The sequence below is a fragment of the Suncus etruscus genome, chromosome 1 (assembly GCF_024139225.1).
Source record: "Suncus etruscus isolate mSunEtr1 chromosome 1, mSunEtr1.pri.cur, whole genome shotgun sequence".
Lineage (NCBI taxonomy): Eukaryota > Metazoa > Chordata > Mammalia > Eulipotyphla > Soricidae > Suncus > Suncus etruscus.
This window is the reverse complement of record NC_064848.1, coordinates 32,103,699-32,128,076: the sequence shown is the minus strand read 5'-3', so window position 1 is coordinate 32,128,076 and position 24,378 is coordinate 32,103,699.

The following is a 24,378-nucleotide window of genomic DNA, read 5'->3' as shown; positions in this document are numbered from 1 at the left end:
CCATTCTGTGTTCCTTGCTATTATTCATGAGGCAGCCAAAACACCCAAGCCAAAACATCTGATGTTTTGACAGCAAGATAAGCTGTCTGAGCAAACAAAGGGAAGAGCCAGAGTAATGGGGCTGCTTTTCTTTGCAGCCACACACATTTTTCTCACCAATGAACCTCACCACAATAAATAGAAAGTAACACACTACAAGCATGACAATGGGGAAAATGCAGGCCAAAACCATGCATAGAGAATGAAGATGGTAGCTCAAATGACCAGAAAAATGCCAACCATTTAGCTTCTTATATAAGGAGTTAAAAGAAGAAATATGGAAACTCATAGAAAACAAAGTATTGATCAACCTGAATGAACCACAAATAAAATTAAAGAAGATATAAAAACAGAAATCAGAAAACTACAAACTAAAATAACAAGACTGAAAAACATGATAGACAAAATGAAAACCTCACTGGAAAGCCTCTACAGCAGAGTAAGAGCAGCTGAGAACCAAATCAGTGAGCTAGAAGCTGAAATATACAACAACTTCATGCAATAGAAGAGATTGGAAAAGAGCTTTAAAGCAAATGATAAGGTAATGAAAAAAGTACTCAAAGAATGTGAACAGATGAAAATAGAAGTCTTTTATAAATTCAACAGAAACAACATGAGAATCAGTGGAGCCCCAGAGACCTAGGAAGAAAATCCCCAGGAAGAATCAACAGTCAAGGATATTATAACAGATAAAGGTGGTATGCGACCAAATCCTGCATGCCTGAAGAGAGCAGCTAAAAGAAGGCAAGATAAATAAAGCACCCAAAGAAACATTCTAGAAACGATGAAGAATCCCACAGATAGGATTCTCACATAATACTGAAAGCAACATGATCAAAAACAAAAATTACATTAAAAAGAACATCCTTTGATTTACAACAGACCTGTTACAAGAAACCCTCAAGGAGAGAAGGCAGTTGTGGGATATAATGACAAACTCAATGAAATAAATGCTTTGCCTAGAATAATTCATCAGCCAGACTTATGTTCAGGTTTGAAAAATTATACATAGCTTCACAGATAAACAGCATCTCAGAAACTTTATAGACTGAAAACTAGCCTTAAATGAAAATCTGCAAGGTCTACTTTAGGACAAGTCAGACCAAAAGACAAACCAAACTCTACATTAAAAAAGATGGCACTAAATCCCATTATCATTATCAAGGTCAACGGTTTAAGTAAATCAGTTAAGAGTGGCAAAATGAATCAAAAAGCTGAATCAAACTTTCTGTTACTTACAAGAAGTAAATCTGAATAATCAAAACAAATATAAACTCAAAATCAAAGTTGGAGGACAATCATCCAAGAAATCAGCTCATTTAAAAAAAGCAGGAGTGCCCATATTAATTTTAGATGACGGGGCCCGACCATGAGAAATTGTGAGTGCTGCCTGTGTGTGTCTGTCTCCTGTCCTGTTGCCTGAACCTCTTGGGAGTGGGCCGAAAAGAGGCTCAAGCAAAGCACGGCTGCTCCACTTCACTATGCAGCTGTGTGCTCTTTCTAAGGAAAGAACACCATTGAAACAAGAAGAAAAAAATCACACTAAAAACTGTGCTGGATTACTGAAGCCCAGCATTTCTACCCAGACTGTCTTCTCTGCTGTATGCTTGGGTCTAAGATTTGATCCTGAGTGAGGCTTTATCCACAGAGGACAACCCTTCCTTGGAGGCAAGTCAACACACCAATAAAGGGCAGAGCCAGAGGAGCGTGTCCGCATATATCATTTAGCCAATGAATGCCACCAAAACACGTAGAAAAACCTACAATACAAGTGTGACAATGGGGAAACAAAACAAGACAGCATCAGACATAGAGAATGAAGATGGCAATTCTGATGACCAGAAAACGAAAAACCAACTAATCAATCTCTCAGATAAGGAGTTTAGACAAGCAATATGCTGGATGCTCAAAGAACTCAAAAAAACCATAGATCGAGTTGAAGAGAACACTAAGAAGAACCAAAAAAATATGAAGACAGAATTCACATAACTCCAAACTGAAATAACAGGTCAAATAACAGACCTGAAAAACTCAGTAAACGAAGTGAATGACAAAATGGATAAGCTCTACACCAGGGTAACAGAAGCTGAGAATAGAATTGGTGCTGTGGAAGATGAGATAAATAATGACTCAATACAGTGGGAGAGATTGGAAAAAAAAACTTAAGGCAAATGAAAAGACAATGGAAAAATTAGTCAAAGAATAGGAACAGATGGAAATAGAAGTTTATGATAAGCTCAACAGAAACAACTTAAAAATCATAGGAGTACCAGAATCCCAGGAAGAAAATTTCCAGGAATAATCAATGGTCAAGAACATCATTAAAGAGAAACTTCCAGAGCTAAAGAATATATGCGAACAAATCCTGCATGCCTGAAAAGTACCAACCAAAAGAGACCCCAGAAAAAATACCCCAAGACACATCCTAGTCACAATGACGAATCCCACAGATAGAGACAGAATTCTGAAAACAGCAAGATCAAAAAGGGAAATTACATTCAAGGGAGCATCCTTGAGATTTACAGCAGACCTGTCACCAGAAAAACTCAAGGCCAGTATGCAGTGGTGGACATAGTGACAAAACTCAATGAAATGAATGCTTCACCTAGAATACTGTACCCAGCAAAACTCACTTTACAGTTTGATAGAAGAATACATGGATTCACAGACAAACAATAGCTCAGAAACTTTGCAGTCTCAAAACCAGTCTTAAGAGAAAAACTGAAAGACCTAATTTAAGACAAGACTGACCAAAAGACACACCAAATTTCGATATAAAGATGGCATTAAATTCCAGAACAATTCTTTCTCTCAATGTCAATGGACTAAATGCACCAGTTAAGAGACACAGAGTGGCTAAATGGATCAAAAAACTCAATCCAACCTTCTGCTGCCTACAAGAAACGCACCTGAATAGTCAGAACAAACATAGACTCAAAATAAAAGGCTGCAGAAAAAATATCCAAGCAAACAACACCCATAAAAATGCTGGAGTGGCCATACTAATATCAGATAATGCAAACTTTATACTCAGGAAGATTGTAAGGGGCAAAGATTGACATTTTATATTAATCAAGGGGTATGTAGAGCTGGAAGAAATCACTCTCCTAAACATATATTCACCAAAAGAGGGTCCAAAAATATTTAATACAATTGTTGACAAATCTGAAAAATAATATCAATAACAACACAATAATTGTGGGGGACCTCACATGGCTTTGTCAACAGTCAACCAGACTGAAACCCAACAAGAATACACTAGAGCTGAGGAGAGAAATGGAAGAATGAGGCCTTGTGGATATATATAGGACACTACATTCCCAGAAACCTGGATACACATTCTTCTCCAATGTACATGGGATATTCTTCAGGATAGACTACATGTTTGGCACATAAAACATATCTCCATAATATCAAGAGGATAGAAATTTTGCAGGCTACCTTCACTGACCACAAGGCTCTGAAATTATATGTGAATTCTAAAGGGACACAGAATAAAAACTTTACCACATGGAACTTAAACACTCTCCTATTAATAACCAGTGGATCCAAGATGAAATCAAAGTGGAAATTCAAAGTTTCCTGGAAACAAATGACAATAAAAACACAAACTATCAGAACTTATGGGACACTGCAAATGCAGTACTGAGAGGAAAATTTATAGCTTTGCAAGCACACATCAGGAAGGAAGAAGGGACTTACCTGAGTAGCTTAATGACACAGCTCATAGAACTAGAAAGTGCTCAACAAAAGGATCCAAAAATAGGGAGACAGAAGGAAATAACAAAGCTGAGAGCAGAAATCAATGAAATGGAACCCCTCCCCCACCAAAAAAAACTGAAAGATCAATGAAAGCAGAAGTTGGTTCTTTGAAAAAATAAACAAGATTGATAGACCACTGACAAAACTAACAAAGAAAGAGAGAGAGAAACTTGATAACTCGTATTAGGAATGAAAAAGGAGAGATCACTACTGATTTGGCAGAGATTCAAAGGGTAATCAGAAACTACTTTGAGAAACTCTTTGCCACTAACATTGAGAACCTGAATAAATGGATAAATTCTTGGACTCTTATAATCTTTCACGATTGAATGAAGAGGACATAGCATATCTAAACACCCCCATCACTATTGATGAAGTTAAAATGGTAATCAAATGTCTGCCCAAAAATAAAAGCCCAGGCCCAGATGGATTCACTAATGAATTCTTTCAAACGTTCCAAGAGGAACTACTACCAATCCTGGCAAGACTCTTTCATAAAATCGAAAAAAGGGAAACACTTCCAAATAGCTTTTATGAAGCCAACATTACCTTGATCCCTAAGCCAGACAGAGATGCTACGAAAAAAGAAAATTACAGACCAATATCGCTGATAAATACAGATGCAAATATCCTCAACAAAATCCTGGCAAATAGGATTCAATGCCTCATTAAGAAGATCATCCACTACGATCAAGTAGGTTTCATCCAGGAATGCAAGGATGGTTTAACATCTGTAAATCTATCAACATAATACACAACATCAACAACAAGAAAGACAAAAATCACATCATCATATCAATAGATGAAGAGAAAGCATTTGATGAGGTCCAACACCCATTCTTAATCAAAACTTTCAGCAAGATGGGAATGGAAGGAACCTTTATCAATATAGTTAAGGCCATCTACCACAAGCCAGTGGCAAATATTGTCCTCAATGGAGAAAAACTTAAAGCCTTTCCTCTAAATTCTGGCACAAGACAAGGCTGTCCTCTCTCACCACTCCTATTCAACATAGCACTGGAAATACTTGCTATAGCGATTAGGCAAGTAAAAGATATCAAAAAAATCGAGATAAGAAAGGAAGATATCAAGCTCTTGCTGCTTGCAGATGACATGATACTCTACTTAGAAAACCCTAAAGATCTACCAAAAAGCTTCTAGAAACAATAGACTCATATAGCAAGGTGGCAGGCTACAAAATTAAAACACAAAAATCAATGGCCTTTCTATACACCAATAGTAGTAAGGAAGAAATAGACATTAAGAAAACAACCCCATTCACAATAGTGCCACACAAACTCAACTATCTTGGAATCAACTTGACTAAAAACGTGAAGAACCTATACAAAGTATAAAACTTTGCTCCAAGAAATAAGAGAAGACACATGGAAATGGAAACGCATACCCTGCTCATGGATTGGCAGGATTAACATCATCTAAATGGCAATACTCCCTAAGGCATTGTACAGATTTATTGTGATCCCTCTAAAGATAGCCATGACATTCTTAAAAGAAGTGGATCAGGCACTTTTGAAATTCATTTGGAACAATAAACTAGAATAGCTAAAGCAATCATTGGGTAAAAGAATATGGGAGGAATTACTTTCCCCAACTTTAAACTTTACTACAAAGCAATAGTTATCAAAATAGCATGGTATAGGAATAAAGAGAGTTCCTTATATCAGTGAAATAGGCTTGAATACTCAGAGAATATTTCCCAGACCTACAATCACCTAATTTTTGATAAAGGAGCAAGAAATCCTAAATGGAGCAAAGAAAGCCTCTTCAACAAGTGGTGTTGGCACAACTGGATAGCCACTTGCAATATATTGAACTTAGATCCCCAGCCAACATCATGCACGAAGGTAAAATTTATATGGATTAAAGACCTCGATATCAGACCCAAAACCATAAGATATATAGAACAACACATAGGCAAAACACTCCAGGACATTGAGACTACAGGCATTTTCAAGGAGGAAACTGCATTCTCCAAGCAAGTGAAAGCAGAGATTAACAGAAGGGAATATATTAAGCTGAGAACTTCTGCACCTCAAAGGAAATAGCGCCCAGGATACAAGAGCCACCCACCGAGTGGGAGAAACTATTCACCCAATACCCATCTGATAAGGGCCTAATCTCCAAAATATACAAGTTACTGACAGAACTTTACAAGATAAAAACATCTAATCCCATCATAAATTGGGGAGAAGAAATGGACAGACACTATGACAAAGAAGAGATACAAATGGCCAAAGGACACATGAAAAAATGATCCACATTACTAATCATCAGGGTGATGCAAATCAAAACAACTATGAGGTACCACCTCACACCACAGAGATTGGCAGACGTCACAAATAATGAGAACAAACAGTGTTGGCGGGGATGTGGAGAGAAAGGAACTCTTATCCACTGTTGGTGGGAATGCCACCTAGTTCAACCTTTATGGAGAGCGAAATGGAGCTTTCTCCCAAAACTGGAAATCGAGCTCCCATATGACCCAGCTATACCACTCCTAGGAATATACCCTAGGAACACAAAAATACAATACAAAAATCCGTGCCTTACACCTATATTCCTTACAGAACTATTTACTCTGGAAACAACCAGATGCCCTCCAACAGATGAATGGCTAAAGAAACTGTGGTACATATACACAATGGAATATTATGCAGCTGTCAGGAGAGATGAAGTCATAAAATTTTCCTATACATGGATGTACATGGAATCTATTTTGCTGAGTGAAATAAGTCAGAGAAAGAGAGAAAGACGCAGAATGGTCTCACTCATCTATGGGTTTTAAGAAAAATGAAGGACATTTTTCCAATAATAATTTTCAGACACAAAAGGGAAAAGAGCTGGAAATTCCAGCTCACCTCAGGGAGCTCACCACAAAGAGTGATGAATTTAGTTATAGAAATAACTACATTCTGAACTGTCCTTATAATGAGAATGTATGAGGGAAATGGAAAGCCTGTTTAGAGTACAGGTGGGGGTTGGGTGGGGAGGATGCAGAGTTGGTCACATTGGTGATGGGAATGTTGCACTGGTGATGTGTGGTGTTTTTTACATGACTGAAACCCAAACACAGTCACATATGTAATCAAGGTATTTAAATAAAATAAAATATATAAAAAATTTAGATCACACAAACTTTAGATATAAAAATGTTTTAAGGAGAAAATATGGACATTTTTATAATAATCAAGGGATATGTACAACAGGAATAAATCTTTCTCCTAAACATTTACAGAACCAATGACAGACCAGCACAATTTTTATATAGTTGTTGACAAATCTGAAAGGCATCAATAGCAGCACAGTAACAGTGGTAAATCTCAATACTGCCTTGCATATCCTTGATTGGTAAAGCAGAATGAAACCCAACAAGAATATATAATCTCTGAAAGGAGAAAAAAATAGAATGGCCTCAAATATATATATACAAGGGTCATTCTTCAGGTTATACCACATGCTGGCCCATAAAACATACCTCATACAATCAAGAGGATAGAAATTGTCCAGACTACCTTCTCAGAACCTAGTGCACTAAAATTAAAAGTGAACTACAAAGGGACACAGAAGAAAAACTTTAATACCTGGACATTAACAGCTCACTATGAATAGCCAGTTGGTCAGAGGTGAATTGAAAGAGAAAATCAAGATTCCAGAAAATAAATGCAAATGAAGTCACAAATTATCAGAGTTTTTGGGACAAAGAAAAAGCAGTACTAATAGGATAGTTTATAGCTTTGCAAACACAAATCAGGAAGGAAGAAGGGGGGCTACATAAATAACTAACCACACTATTTATAAAATTATAAAATGACTAACAAAATGAACCAAAGATTAGGTAGGCACAAGTAAATAACAAAGCTTAGAGCAGAAATCAGTGAAGTGGAAATCCAAAAACAATCCAAAAGATCAATAAAACAGAAGTTAGCTCTTTGGAAAAATAAACAAGATAGAGAAATTGAATAAACTGGATTAGAAATGAAAAGTAGATTACTATAGTTACTACAGAGATCCAAAGGGTAATCAGAGACTACTTTGAGAAACTCTATGCCACAAAACTTAAGAACTAGAAAGTAATTGATAAATTCTTGGACTCATAATCTCCCATGATTAATCTCTCAGGATGATCTAACATATCTTTTTTTTTTTTTTTTGGGTCACACCCTGCGGTGCTCAGGGGTTACTCCTGGCTGTCTGCTCAGAAATAACTCCTGGCAGGCACGGGGGACCATATGGGACACCGGGATTTGAACCAATCACCTTTGGTCCTGGATCGGCTGCTTGCAAGGCAAACGCAGCTGTGCTATCTCTCCAGGCCCAGGATGACCTAACATATCTAAACAAACCCATCACTATTGAGAAAATTAAAATGGTAATCAAAATCATCTCCAAAACAAAAGCCCAGGCCAAGATGGATTTACTAACTAATTCTTTCAAACATTTCAAGAGGAAATACTACCAATCATTTTCAGGCTATTTCAGGAAACTAAAAAAAAAAGAGAACATTCTCAAATAGTTTTTATGAATCTAACATCACCTTATGCCAAAGCCAAACAGAAATGCTTCAAAAAAAGAAAAACTACAGACCAATATTCCTAATGAACACAAATATAGATATACTCAACAACATCCTGGCAAATAGGATCCAATGCCTCCTCAAGAAAACTGTACAACCAAGTAGGTTTCATTCCATAAGTGTAAGGAGGACATAATATATGTAAATCAAAGAACATAATACACCATCAACAAAAAGAAAAAAAACATATAATTATATAAATAGATGTGGAGTAAGAATTTGATAATACCCAACATCCATTAATTAAAATATTCTCAAAAAGATGGGAATGGAATTTTCTCAGTATAGTCAAGGCCATGTACCACAAGGCAATGGCAAATATTATACCTAATAGGATAAACTAGAAACTTTTCCTCTAAAATCTGGTACAAGACAAGGATGTTCCTTTTCACCACTCGTGTTCAACATAGTACTAGAAGTACCTGCCATAGCAATTAGGGAAGAAAAGTTATCAAGGGCATATAAATAGAAAATGAAGAATTCAAGCTCTCACATTTTGCAGAAGACATGCTACTATATTTAGAAAACCCTAAAGACTCTACCAAAACACTTCTAGAATCAACAAATTTATAAAACAAAGCTACAAAATTAACATGCAAATATCAATGGTCTTTTTAGATACAAATAATGATAATGAAGTGGACATTAAAATATCAATCCAATTCACATTAGTGCCACAGAAACTCAGTGGCAGTCGACTTAGCTAAAGAAGTGAAGGACCTATACAAAGAAAACTATAAAACACTGCTTGAATAAATAAAAGAGGACAAAAGGAAATGGTTCGTGCTTTGGTAAGATTAACAATTAAAATGGGAATAATTTCTGAAGGATTGGGAAAGGAATTAATTAATTAACAAATTAACTAACATATTTAATAAAATTCTCTAAGAATATCCATAACATTCTTCAAAGTAGTGGATCAATCACACCTAAAATTCACTTGAAACAATAAACATCCATGAATACCTAAAGCAACACTTAGAAAAAAGAAGATAGAAGCCATCAATATTTTCAAATTTATATGGTACTACAAGACAAGTGTCATTAAAGCAGCATGGTATTGGAATAAAAACATATCCTCAGATCAGTGGAATAGACTTGAATATTCAGAGAATGTTCACAGACATACAATTAACTTTGATAAAGGGACAAGAAATGCAAAATGGAGCTAGGAAAGACTCTTCAACAAGTGGTGTTAGGACAACTGGTTAGCCACATGCAAAACAGCAAACTCAGACTCTATTTAACCATGCACAAAGGTCAAATCCTAATGAATTCCTTGATATCATACCCAGAACCATAAGGTATATAGAAGAACATGGAGGTATAACATTTCATTATCTTGCTACTAAATGCATCTTCAAGGAGCAAATAGCACTGTTTAAACAAGTGGTAACAGAGATAAACAAATGGGACCTTATTAGACGGAGAAGCTTCTGAATCTCAAAGAAAATAAAGAAGGTCACCTACAGAATGGTAGAAAGTATATACCCAATGCCCATCAGATAAGGGAATAATATCTAAGATATACAAGGTACAGGCAGAACTTAACAGGAAAAAGATATTTAACCCCATCAAAAAATTGGGAGTAGAAATGAACAGACACTGTAAAATGGCCAAAAGGCACATGAAATAATGATCCACATCACTAATCATAAGGGAGATGCAAATAAAAACAACTATAAGGTACCATCTTACACCACAGAGACTGGCACACATCACTAAGTATAAGAACAATCAGTGCTGGTGGGGATTTGGGGAGAAAGGAACTTTCCATTCATAGATGGTGGAAATGCCATTTAATACAGCCTTTCTGGAAAACAATATGGAGATTCCTCAAAAAACTGGAAATTGAGTTTCCATGTGATCCAGATATACCACTTCTAGTGTTTTACCCTAGGAACACAAAAACACAATATAAAATGCCTTCTTCACTTCTATATTTATTGTAGTGCTATTTACAATAGCCAGAATCTGGAAACAACCCATATGCCCTAGAACAGATGAGTCGCTAAAGACACTGTGGTTATGTATACACATTAAAATACTATGCTATATCAGAAAAAATGAAGTTATGAAATTTTCCTATATATGAATAGACATGAAAACTATTATGCTGAGTAAAATGAGTCAGAGGGAGAAAGATAGACACAAAATAGTCTCACTCATCTAAGAGATTTAAGAAAAATAAAAGACATTATTGTAATGATGCCCAGAGAGAACAGAGATGAGTGCTGGAAAGACCAGCCCATGATATGAAGCTTACCACAAACAGTGGTGAGTTTAGTTAGAGAAATAACTATACTGACAACTATCATGACAATGGCAGTGAGTGAAAGAAATAGAATGCTTGTCTAGAATACTGGAAGGGGGTGGGAGAGAAGGGATATGGGGGAATTGGTGGTGGAAATGCTGCACTGATGAAGGGGATGTTCTTTTTATTTTATCACTGAAATACATCTACCAATATGTTTGTAATTATGATGCTTAAATAAATATATTAAAATTATAGTTAAAAAGAAAGAGCTAAAATGTGAAAAAAAGATAAATTATCTACTACTAATATTGAAGTCTTTGAAAATAGTTTAAGATTTTTTTCAAAAGTCATTTGGAATAGTTTCTTGTAGTTTTGCTAGCTACTTGATAGTCTTTTATATATACATATATATATATGTATATACATACATATATACTGGTTTTTGGGCCACACCCGATGTTGCTAAGGGGTTACTCCTGACTGTCTGCTCAGAAATAGCTGCTGGCAGGCACGGGGGACCATGTGGGACACCGGGATTCGAACCAACAACCCTTGGTCCTGGATCGGCTGCTTGCAAGGCAAATGCCGTTGTGCTATCTCTACGGGCCCCTTTTTCATATATTTGATTAAAATTTCTCGCACTTTTAGAAATTACTTTTTTGTTTAATTATTATATCACTAATACCTATGAAGATTGGGTGTTATTCATAATACATGACACTCATATTACAAGTGGTAGAATTGGCTAAGAAGTAAATGTTATGCATTGTTGGTGGGAATATAGTTGGTTGCAGGTTAAAGATTGCTTAAAATATCAAAAGTATAAACTTCACATAATCCAGTAATTCTTCTTCTAGGTACTTACCCGTGAAATAGAGAACACATTTTAAAAAGGCATATGCATCCTCATATTTATTTTAGTATTAGTTACAATAGCCTAGAAGTAGATATATTTAAATACTTATTACTAAAAATGGATAAGAAAAGATGAGGTGATACACAAAATTAAACCCTATTCTATAAAATTATGTCAAATTTTAACATATGCATCAATATTGGCCTAAGGACATAATATTTTGTGAAAAGATATTTATCTTGTAAAAAAGATTTATTTTGTGAAAGATAAAGATTTTTTATTTCACACATAAATGAAGAAGACTTACTAGCTCAATAAAACAAAATAAATCTGACTATAAAATTAATTGGAAATTACAAGTTAAAGGGGGCAATGATGTGGGTAAATCTGGACAAAAACAATTGTATAATGAAACAGAAAATTGATCTTTTATTGTTAAAACTAATATAGATTATGCAAGTGCTGGATTTTAAAGATGCACACTAGAAACACATTATAATGCAAAGTTGATTTCAATAAATAAAAACATTTAAAATATTTACATTGTCACAAAGAACAAGAACAATCAGTGTGGCAGGGATGTGGAGAGAAAGGAACTCTTATTTACTGCTGGTGGGAATGCTGTCTAGTCCAGCTTTTAAGGAAAACAATATGGGGATTCCTCAAAAAAACTAGAAATTGAACTCCCATATGATCCAGCTATTCCACTCCTAGGGATATATCCTAGGAACACAAAAATACAATTCAAAAATACCTCCCTCACACCTATATTCATTGCAGCACTATTTACAATAGCCAGACTACAGAAACAACCAAGATGCCCTTTAACAGATAAATGGCTAAAGAAACTGTGGTACATATACACAATGGGATATTATGCAGCTGTCAGGAGATATGAAGTTATGAAATTTTTCTATACATGGATGTACATGGATTCTATTATGTTGAGTGTAATAAGTCATAGGGGGAGAGAGATAGACACAGACTAGTCTCATTCACCTATGGGTTTTAAGAATAATTAAAGACATTACTGTAATAATGCCCAAAGACAATAAAGTTAAGGGCTGAAAGGGCCGGAAGGACCAGCTCACAATTTGAAGCTCTCTACAAAAGAGGTGAATGCTGTTAGAGAAATAACTACACTAATAACTAGCATAACAATGTTAAATGAGAGAAGTAGAATGCTTGTCTTGAATACAAGCAGGGGTGGAGAGGAGGGGGGCATTGGTGGTGGGAATGTTGCACTGGTGAAGGAGGGTATTCTGTTTGTGACTGAAACCCAACTACAAACATGTTTATAATCATGGTGCTTAAATAAAGATTTATAAAAATATATTTACACTGTGCTAAACTTAAATCTGTAAAACAATTATATTCAAAGAGATTCTATGCTTGTATTTTTGGTAGATATTTCTTTTCATAGGTAGACATCTATGTAAGAATTATTTAAAATCTTATATTAATTAGAAAGATTTTCTTGTTACTTATTTATTCATCTTCCTAACAATACAGGTTTTTATAATTTTTCTCTTGAAGTAAAATTAGGTTTTATTTAAAGGTACTGAGGAAAGAAAAAGAAGAGATAAGAGAGGGTAATTCACTCAAGAGAATGCAGGTCTAGATTGGGGGAGTGCAGTTAGGATGAAGAAGACATCACTATGCCAATGATAGCTGAAAATTATTACTCTGCACAAGAACAGGTGTTGAAAGAAGGTGATGTCATATATATGATATTCCATAAATAAATATAGCAAACCAGAATGTCTAAAAGGTGAAAATGGAGGAAAGCAGAGTGAGAGAGAGAGAGAAGAAAAGTGTCTGCCACAGAAGCCAGCAGGGCAGGAGGAGGGAAGCTGGGACATTGGTGGCTGGAAATGTACACTGGTGAAGGGATAGGTGTTGGATATTTTATGAGAAACTCAATCATGAAAATCTTTGTAATTATATCTCATGGTAATTCAAATAAAAAATAAAATATCCTACTGAGAAAAAAGAAAGAGAACACAGGCTTTTCCAGAGGTGGAGATAGTCCTGACATAACACAGCATGAAAGTAGAAAAATACACATCTCAAGAGGGGAGATGCGAGTGTCTTGTGCATGCTGGGACCATGTTCATGGGTCCAAGGAACATGTATGCACCCACAATTATATTTCAGACCCAAGTATTTGACCAAAGATCACTTCCCTAGTAGTGTAGAGATGGTAATTCCCTTTTGATAGTTGACTTATACCTTTCTATGTTGCTATATCTTAGCTTATTTTAATTAATTTTCTATTGTGGACAATTAAGGTCACTCTCAATTTCTTTATTATTAAAAATAAGATCTCAAAGAATGGCTTCTGTTTTACTTTGATTTTCCAATGTTTCTTTTGGGTATAAGCATAGAAATACAGTTCCTGGGGGAATATTTAATAAGATGCTTTCAGAAGAGATCCACAATTTTTTTTGCCCAGAAAGGTATAATTTTCCTCTCCAGTCAGCAGAGTAAAAATGTCCATTTATCCAGCAATTTGCCAAGACTGTATATGTCAAACTTGAGATTTTTCTCAACCTGATAAACTTGAATTAGTATCTCAGTGAAACTTGATAGTATACTTGATTGTTTAATTTTATTTAAGAAAATGTATCACATAGTTGACATTGTTAACCATAATATATTTGGTTCCTATAAGTAATTATTAAAAAAAAGTGGTTATTGTGATTATTAAAAAAGAAATAAAAAAGAAAAAGGAAGATAAGGAGGAAATTTTAAAAAAAGTAAAAACGATGAAGTCCAATAGCAACCACATTTGTGAAAATTATTGTATCTCCAAGGAAGTCATTAATACAATGACACTGGTCTAGCAAACTCTTGTTAGCTGTCCATTCTGTTAAAATGATGTGTTCCTATAGAAATGATATGACCAGAAATTCAAAGCACTATTACTATTACTGGTAGTGTGGCTTTTAGGGTACACACACACACACACACACACACACACACACACACACACACACACACACACACACTTATTTTTTGATTTTTGGGTCACACCAGGCAGCGCTCAGGAGTTACTCCTGGCTCTATGTTCAGAAATTGCTCCTGGCAGGCTCAGGGGACCATATGGAATGCCAGGATTCTAAACACCGACCTTCTGCATACAAGGCAAACACCTTACCCCCATGCGATCTCTCCGGCCCCTATATTTTTAATCTTAGTAGTTACATACATTCATATGATCTGATTCCACTTGATATATTGACTTCTGTCTTATGGTTTAGACATAAATAAAATATTTATCTGGTTATATAAATGTCATGCAAAAATCCATTTTTTTCAAAGTCAACTTAAGATGCTGTTGTATTCACTGCAGGGTTTTGTACTGACTAAAATTGCCACTCAAGGTTTTTGCTAAAATTTAAGTTTAATTAAAAAATCAGCAGGTCCTGTATTTCTGAGAGGATAGATATAAAGTGCAATTAGTCATTGACTATGTAAGATAAGGCCTGTCACTGTCTATGCATGATAAACAATGATTTAATAGTGTGAGTAACTTATTAAAAATAAGTTAGAAAATGATTAATAGATATATTTGAAAGTTAATTTGAATAAAATAAGATGTATGTAAAATATCAGTCAGGAACACTGAAGTATAGACAGTATAATGACTGGAAAATTAATGAGAATTAAAATATATCTAATCATATAAAAACATATTTTCTCTACATTTTAAAATGTAAAATTCTGAGGACTTGTAGCACAATACAACTATATGATGTCAAATTTAGTCATGGCCATACTGTCATACTGCTATATGTAGAAGAAACAAATAATGAACCCTTTCACAAAGGTTCAAATTTCCTTTCAAATATAAATGTGCTTTAAATAAAATGTTTTAGCTTATATGTATGTATGTATATATATATGTTTTTGTTTTTGTTTTTGGGTCACACCTGGTGGTGCTCAGAGGTTACTCCTGGCTATCTGCTCAGAAATAGCTTCTGGCAGGCACGGGGGACCATATGATAAACTGGGATTTGCACCAACCACTTTAGGTCCTGGATCAGCTGCTTGCAAGGCAAATGCCTCTGTGCTATCTCTCAGGTCCCTGGTTCATATTTTGATGTGTAAAATTTTTATATTTTATAGTGAAGCACAATGACATAATATCAAAACAATATAACAAACTGACAAATTTACCATTTGAGAATGAAAGTAATAACATGAAAAACAGAATTAATCTAGGTTCCATTATAAAAGAATGGCAATCCTATAGACATTGTTGTCCAGAAGTCTTCAACATATAGCCCATTTAGTGTTTTCAATTTAGTTTTGAGAGAGGTGACAGAACACTAATGGTGTCAATCTTAATTTTCTTTTTTTTTTTTTTTTTTTTTGGTTTTTGGGCCACACCCCGAGGTGCTCAGGGGTTACTCCTGGCTATCTGCTCAGAAATAGCTCCTGGCAGGCACGGGGGACCATATGGGACACCGGGATTCGAACCAACCACCTTTGGTCCTGGATCGGCTGTTTGCAAGGCAAACACCGCTGTGCTATCTCTCCGGGCCCTCAATCTTATTTTTCAAGGATTTTTCACTACAGTTCAAAAGAAACTCTTGCCAACAATTTTGTTTTGTTTTGTATTTAAGTTTATAGCACTGCAAAGGATGTTAATTAGTAGTTTTTGTAAATTGCTTTAGTAGATGCATAGGGAGATTAAAGAACCTAGGAAGGGAAGAAAATCATTGAGAAAAAAAAGTGATAAAGCTGAGAAAAGTCTTCTCCATCTGGCTAAAAATTCAGGGCTCAAATTCGTTTTCCAAATACAATTGTGAAAGACTTGTAATTTACAATGGTCTTAATAAAATTAAAAAAAATTCCTGCTTCTGGAGCCTTGGAAGTCCTGGCAGCCGGTCACTCCTGGTGCTGCTGCTGCTGTTGCTTCTTTGTTTCTCCCACCCAGGGCAAGGCCTGCTCTGCTCTTGGTGGCTTTCTCCCAGGAATCAAACCGAACCCGCCTGGATGGGACCTCAGGAGAGTTGTGACAGCTAAATTCTCCAGTGAATCTTGAATTGGCAAGAAATTGGAGAAGTTGAAGTTTCCATTCCATGGATCCCTTGGGAGCACTTTCCCAGTTCGTGGATGTGGAAACATTACCAAGTTGGGGCAGCTCCTGTAAAGATGAATTAGATGCTTCTGACTCCGCAGCTGAAACACTTCAGGAAGACACAATTAGATATTAATGGATATTAATGAGAAAGTGGTTCTTTGGAAAGGAGATGTGGCCTTGCTGAACTGTACAGCCATTGTGAATACCAGCAATGAAAGTCTTACAGATAAGAACCCTATGTCAGAAAGTATCTTCATGCTTGCAGGGCCTGATTTGAAAGAGGACCTCCAGAAACTCAAGCATGTGCTGAAATTCTGAAGTGAAAGTCACTTCTGAAGAAAACCAAAATGCAAATGCTTCTGTGAAATGGAAGCAGGAAAAGTTCAGGATCTTATTTCCTTCCTTTCTTTGCACTTTCTTTCTTTTTTTTTTGGTTTTTGGGCCACACCCGGTTGACGCTCAGGGGTTACTCCTGGCTATGTGCTCAGAAATCGCCCCTGGCTTGGGGGGGACCATATGGGACGCCGGGGGATCGAACCACGGTCCTTCCTTGGCTAGCGCTTGCAAGGCAGACACCTTACCTCCAGCGCCACCTACCCGGCCCTCTTTGCACTTTCTTAAATGACAGCCTAGCAACCTTTTGCTGTTACTTAAACACAAGTGGAATATTGTGAAACTTAACTATTCCATTTCTAAGAAGTATGATGAGAAGTGCAATGCTTCTTAAAATGTATGCTGCAGGGGGCTTCCCCTGGCTTGCTTCAAGCTGGGAACTTTGATCTTCTAGGGCATTCATCCCCTGACGGCTTGCCTCAGCTGAGGTGAGTGTTTCCAGGCTGGAGTTGTGGATAAAGCTGACTGCTGGGCCCCTTAGGCTTGGCAGACATTTTGGGGCCTCCCCCAGCTTGCTTCAACCTGGGAACTTTGATCTTCTCTGGCATTAATCCCCTGGCGGCTTGCCTTGGCTGAGGTGAGTCTTTCCAGGCTGGAGGTGCAGATAAAGCTGACTCTGCTGGCCCCCTTAAGCCCTCCTATAAGGGGTAGAAGCAGAGGAATACAGCTGCTCCGCTTTGCAGCTGTGCACTCCACCTAGCCAATGAATACCACCACAACACATAGAAAAACGCACAGCATAAGCGTGACAATGGGGTAACTACGCAGACCAACTTCAGCCATAGAGAATGAAGATGGAAACTCTGATGACCCAACAATGGTCAACCACCTAAGCAGTCTTTCAGAAATGGAGTTTAGAGAAGAAATATGGAGGATGCTCACAGAACTCAAAGAAAGTATAGATCAGAACACTAATAAAAATCAAGAGAATATGAAGATAGAAATCAGAAAACTCCAAAATGAAATATTAGGTCAAATAACAGTTCTGAAAAACTCAGTAGATGAATTGAAGAACATAATGGATGAGCTTTTCAACAGGTTAAAAGCAGCTGAGGATAGAATTAGTGCGCTGGAAGATGCGATGCATAACAACTTTACACAGCAGAAGAGATTGAAAAAAAAAAGCCTTAAATCAAATGATCAGACAATGGAAAAATTACTCAAAGAATATGAGCAGATGAAAATAGAAGTCTTTGATAAGCTCAACAGAACCAACTTTAGAATCATTGGAGTCCCAGAGACCCAAGAAGAAAATCTCCAGGAAGAATCAATAGTCAAGAATATCATCACAGAGGAACTACCAGAGCTAAAGAAAACATGTGACCAAATCCTGCATGCCTGAAGAGTACCAGCTAAAAAAGACCCCAGGAGAAATACCCCAAGAAACATCCTAGTCAAAATGATGAATCCCACAGATAGAGATAGAATATTGCAAGCTGCAAGATCAAAAAGGGAAATTACATTCCAGGGAGCATCCTTGAAATTTACAGCAGACCTGTCACCAGAAACAGTCAAGGCCAGAAGGCAGTGGTGGGATATAGTGACAAAACTCAATGAAATAAATGCTTCGCCAAGAATATTGCACCCAGCAAAACTCACTTTCAGGTTTGAAGGAAGTATACATGGCTTCACAGATAACAGCTCAAAAACTTTACAGACTAAAAAACCAGCCTTAAAAGAAAAACTGAAAGATCTATTCTAAAGACAAGACAGAACAAAAAACACACCAAACTTCTACACAAAGATGCCAATAATCCCATGACATTTATTTCTCTCAATGTCAATGGACTAAATACACCGTTAAGAGGCACAGAGTGGCGAAATGGATCAAAACACTGAAGCCAACCTTCTGCTGCCTACAAGAAACACACCTGAATAGTCAGAATAAATATAGACTCAAAATTAAAGGCTGGAGGAAAATCATTCAAGCAAACAACACCCTTAAAAAGTGGGGGTGGCCATACTAATATTAGATGACACAAACTTTATACTCAGAAAAGTGGTAAGGGATAAAGATGGATATTATGTACTAATCAAGGGATATGCACAGCAGGAACAAATGACTCTCCCAAACATATACGCACCCAATGAGGAACCAGCAAAGTATTTAATACAATTGTTGATAAATCTAAAAAAGGATATCAATAATAACACAATAACTGTGGGAGACCTCAACACAAGCTTGTTAACACTTGATAGGTCAACCAAATGGAAACCCAACAAAAATATACTAGACCTGAAAAGAGAAATGGAAGAAAGAGGCGTAATATATATATATATATATATATATATATATATATATATATATATATATATATATATATATATAGGAAACTCCATTCTTAGAAACCTGGATACACATTCTTTTCCAACATACACTGGTCATTCTCCAGGATAGACTACATGCTGGCACATAAAAAATACCTCCATAAAATCAAGAAGATAGAAATTTTTCAGGCTACCTTTGCTGACCACAAGGCTCTGAAGTTAGATGTGAACTACAAAGGGACACAGAAGAAAAAATGTAACACCTGGAAATTAAACAGCCTACTACTGAACAACCAGTGGGTCCGAGATGAAATCAAAGAAGAAATCAAAAATTTCCTGGAAACAAACGACAATAAAAACACAAACTATCAGAACCTATGGGATACAGCAAAAGCGTTACTGAGAGAAAAATTTATAGCTTTGTAAGCACACTTCAGGAAGGAAGAAGGAGCATACATGAATAGCTTAATGACGCAGCTTATAGAATTAGAAAATGATCAACAAAAGAAACTAAAAATAGGGAGACAGAAGGAAATAACAAAGCTGAGAGCAGAAATCAATGAAATGGAAACCCAAAAAACAGTATGAAAGATTAACGAAAGCAGAAGTTGGTTCTTTGAAAAAATAAACAAGATTGATAGACCATTGGCAAAACTCACAAAGCAAATAGAGAGAGAAACTTGATAACGCGTATTAGAAATGAAAAGGGGGAGATTACTACAGATACTGCAGAGATTCAAAGGGTATTCAAAGAATACTTTGAGGAACTCTACGCCACTAAATATGAGAACCTGGATGAAATGGATACATTTTTGAACTCATATAACCTTCCATGGTTGAATAAAGAAGATGTAGCATATCTAAACACCCCCATCACTATTGAGGAAATTAAAACCGTAATAAAAATTTTGCCCAAAAACAAAAGCTCAGGCCCTGATGGATTCACAAATGAATTCTTTCAAACCTTTCAAGAGGAACTACTACCAATCTTGGCCAGGCTCTTTTATGAAATAAAAAAAAAGGAACACTTCCAAATAGCTTCTATGAAGCCAACATTACCTTAATACCAAAACCAGATAGAGATGCTGCCAAAAAAGAAAATTACAGACCAATATCCCTGATGAACACAAATGCAAAGATCCTCAACAAAATCCTGGCGAACAGGATCCAGTGCCTCATCAAGAAGATTATCCACTACGATCATTCCAGGTTTCATCCCAGGAATGGAAGGCTGGTTTAACATCCGTGAATCTATCAACATAATACACAACATAAACAATAAGAAAAATAAAAATCACATGGTCATATCAATAGATGCAGAAAAAGCATTTTATAAGGTTTAACACCTATTCTTGATGAAAACTTTCAGCAAGATAGGAATAAAAGGAACCTTTTTCAATATAGTTAAAGCCATCTACCACAAGCCAGTGGCAAATATTATCCTCAATGGAGAAAAACTAAAATCCTTCCCTCTAAATTCTGGTACAAGACAAGGCTGTCCTCTCTCACTACTCTTATTCAACATAGTACTCGAAATACTTGCTATAGCGATTAGGCAAGAAAAAGATATCAAGGGAATCCAGATAGAAAAGAAAGAAGTCAAGCTCTCACTGTTTGCAGATGACATGATACTCTACTTAGAAAACCCTAAAGACTACCAAAAAGCTTCTAGAAATAATAGATTCATATAGCAAGGTGGCAGGCTACAAAATTAACACACAAAAATCAATGGTCTTTTTATACACTAATAATGATAGGGAAGAAATGGACATTAAGAGAACAATCCCATTCACATTAGTGCCACACAAACTCAAATATCTTGGAGTCAACCTGACTAAAGATGTGAAGGATCTATACAAAGAAAACTATAAAACACTGCTCCAAGAAATAAGAGAGGACACGCGGAAATGAAAACACATACCCTTCTCATGGATTGGCAGGATCAACATCATTAAAATGGCAAAACTTCCAAAAGCATTGTACAGATTTAACGCGATTCCTATAAATATACCCATGACATTCTTCAAAGAAGTGGATCAAACACTTCTGACATTAATTTGGAACAATAAACAACCTTGAATAGCTAAAGCACTCCTTGGGAAAAGGAATATGGAAGGCATTACTTTTCGCAATTTTAAGCTGTATTACAAAGCATTAGTTATAAAAACAGCATGGTATTGCAATAAAGACAGACCCTCAGATCAGTGGAATAGGCTTGAGTACTCAGAGAATGTTCCTCAGACATATAACCACCTAGTTTTTGATAAAGGAGCAAGAAATCCTAAATGGAGCAAGGAAAGCCTATTCAACAAGTGATGTTGGCACAACTGGTTAGCCACTTGCAAAAAAGCGAACTCAGACCCCCAGCTAACACCATGTACACAGGTAAAAATCCAAATGGATTAAAGACCTTGGTATCAGATCTGAAACTATAAGGTATATAGAACAACATGTAGGTGAAACACTCCAGGACATTGAGACTAAAGGCATCTTTAAGGAGGAGACAGCACTCTCCAAACAAGTGGAAGCAGAGATAAACAAATGGGACTATATTAAACTGAGAAGCTTCTGCTTCTCAAAGGAGATAGTGCTCAGAATACAAAGGCCACCCACTGAGTGGGAGAAATTATTCACCCAATAATCATCAGATAAAGGACTAATATCCAAAATTTACAAGGTACTGACAGAACTATACAAGAAAAAAACAACTAACGCCATCAAAAAAATGGGGAGAAGAAATGAACAGACACTTTGAAAAAGAAGAAAGGCAAATGGCCAAAAGGCACATGAAAAGATGCTCAACATCACTAATCGTCAGGGAGATACTAATCAAAACTACTATGAGGTACCACCTCACGCCATTGAATTTGGCACACATTACAACAAAGGAAAACAAGCAGTGCTGGTGGGGATGTGGAGAGAAAGGAACTCTTTTTCACTGCTGGTAGGAATGCCATCTAGTACAACCTTTATGGAAAGTGATATGGAGATTCCTTCACAAACTGGAAATTGAGCTTCCATACGATCCATCTATACCACTCCTAGGAATATACCAGAGAAACACAAAAATACAATACAAAAAATCCCTTCCTTACCCCTATTTTCATTGCAGCGCTATTTACAATAGCCAGACTCTGGAAACAACCAAGATGCCCTTCAACAGATGAGTGGCTAAAGAAACTGTGATACATATACACAATGGAATACTATGTAGCCATCAGGAGAGATGAAGTCATGAAATTTTCCTGTACATGGATATTCATGGAATCTATTATGCTGAGTGAAGTAAGTCAGAGGGAGAGAGAAAGAGGCAGAATGGTTTCACTCATCTATGGGTTTTAAGAAAAATGAAAGACATTTTTAACAGTATCTCAGAGACAAGAGAGATGAGGGCTGGTAGGTGCAGCTCATGACATGAAGCTCATCACATAGAGTGATGAGTGCAGTTGGAGAGATGACTACACTGAAAACTATCATAACAATGTGAATGAATGAGGGAAGTAGAAAGCCTGTCTCAAGTACAGGTGAGAGGGGGTGGGGAGGAGGGATATCTGGGAAATTGGTGGTGTGAATGTTGCACTGGTGAAGGGGGGTGTTTTTTATATGATTGTAATCATACAACTATAATCATATTTGTAATCACGGTGTTTAAATAAAGATAATTATTAAAAAATTCCTTTTCCAGCCATGACTAGAGATTGTGTAGGGAAATGACAAAGCCAGTGCTATGCTTCTGGGTAGGAGAATGGCTGTTCACATAGTGTAGTATTACATTAGGTCATTGATTTTTCTTGTTTCAGGATGTCTAATGTATTGTAAGAATAGCTCCATTTGTATAATTTAAGCCCAAGAACTAGTATAGATGAATGACATGATAAATAGTTTGGGATGAGCAGCCTATTTTATTCCTAAAGTATTTTTGTTTTAATGAAAGGACAAAATTTGATTTGGTCCAACTCATATTTATGTGATTTTGCCACCCTTATTCAGTATATTTTACCTCTTTGTTGGCCATTTTCCATCTCTTGCATTTCATTGCCTTGAACTGACCTTAACCTTAACCAGGGCCATGAAAATAACTTGAAGCAAGTTTAACTCTAGAATGTACAGTAAATCTTTTTTAATTGGATACATTTGTCTATGTGACACTGTTAATCTGACTAAATGAAAGTTAAAATTTTTCTGAAGAGCATTTCCCTCCAACTATATCCACTCATAGCAAATGGATAAATAGGTTGATCAGAGTGCTATCTTTCCTTCTTCTTGCAGTTTGAGCTGTAATTTTAGTTCTTAAAAATAAAAAAATTGAAAATAGAAAATATTAGAAATTATAAATATAGAAATTAGAAAACAGAAAATTGAGATTAGAAATCATCTTTCTGCTTCTGGGCAAATTATTTATCATAAATATAAAATATCATTCCAGATATATAGGAATTAAATGACATCTGTATTCCATTTGTCTTTTTGTGTTGAATCAAAACTGAGCTGTATTGTAAGACTGCCAAAAAGAAAGTCAACAATCAAAGCAAGACAATGCAATATATTTTATTATGCTTCTCCAAAAATAATGTTGTAGAAGAAAGCTTTCTTAAGACTCCAATGCTTGGTATTGGAAAAAGACAGACTCTCAGATCAGTGGAATAGGCTTGAGTACTCAGAGAATGTTCCTCAGACACACAATCACCTAATTTTTGATAAAGGAGCAAGAAATCCTAAATGGAGCAAGGAAAGCCTCTTCAACAAGTGGTGTGGCACAACTGGTTAGCTACTTGCAAAAAAGCGAACTCAGACTCCCAGCTAACACTATGTACAAAGGTAAAATCCAAATGGATTAAAGACCTTGATATCAGACCTGAAACCATTCAGGTATATAGAACAACATGTAGGTAAAATACCCCATGACATTGAGACTAATTTATATTTAAGGAGGAAACAACACTCTCCAAACAAGTGGAAGCAGAGATAAACAGATGGGAATATATTAAGCTGAGAAGCTTCTGCACCTTGAAGTAAAGAGTGCTCATCCAGTGAGCCACCCACTGAGTGGGGGAGAAACTATTTACTCAATACCCAGCAGATAAGGGGTTAATATCCAAAATATACAAGGCACTGAC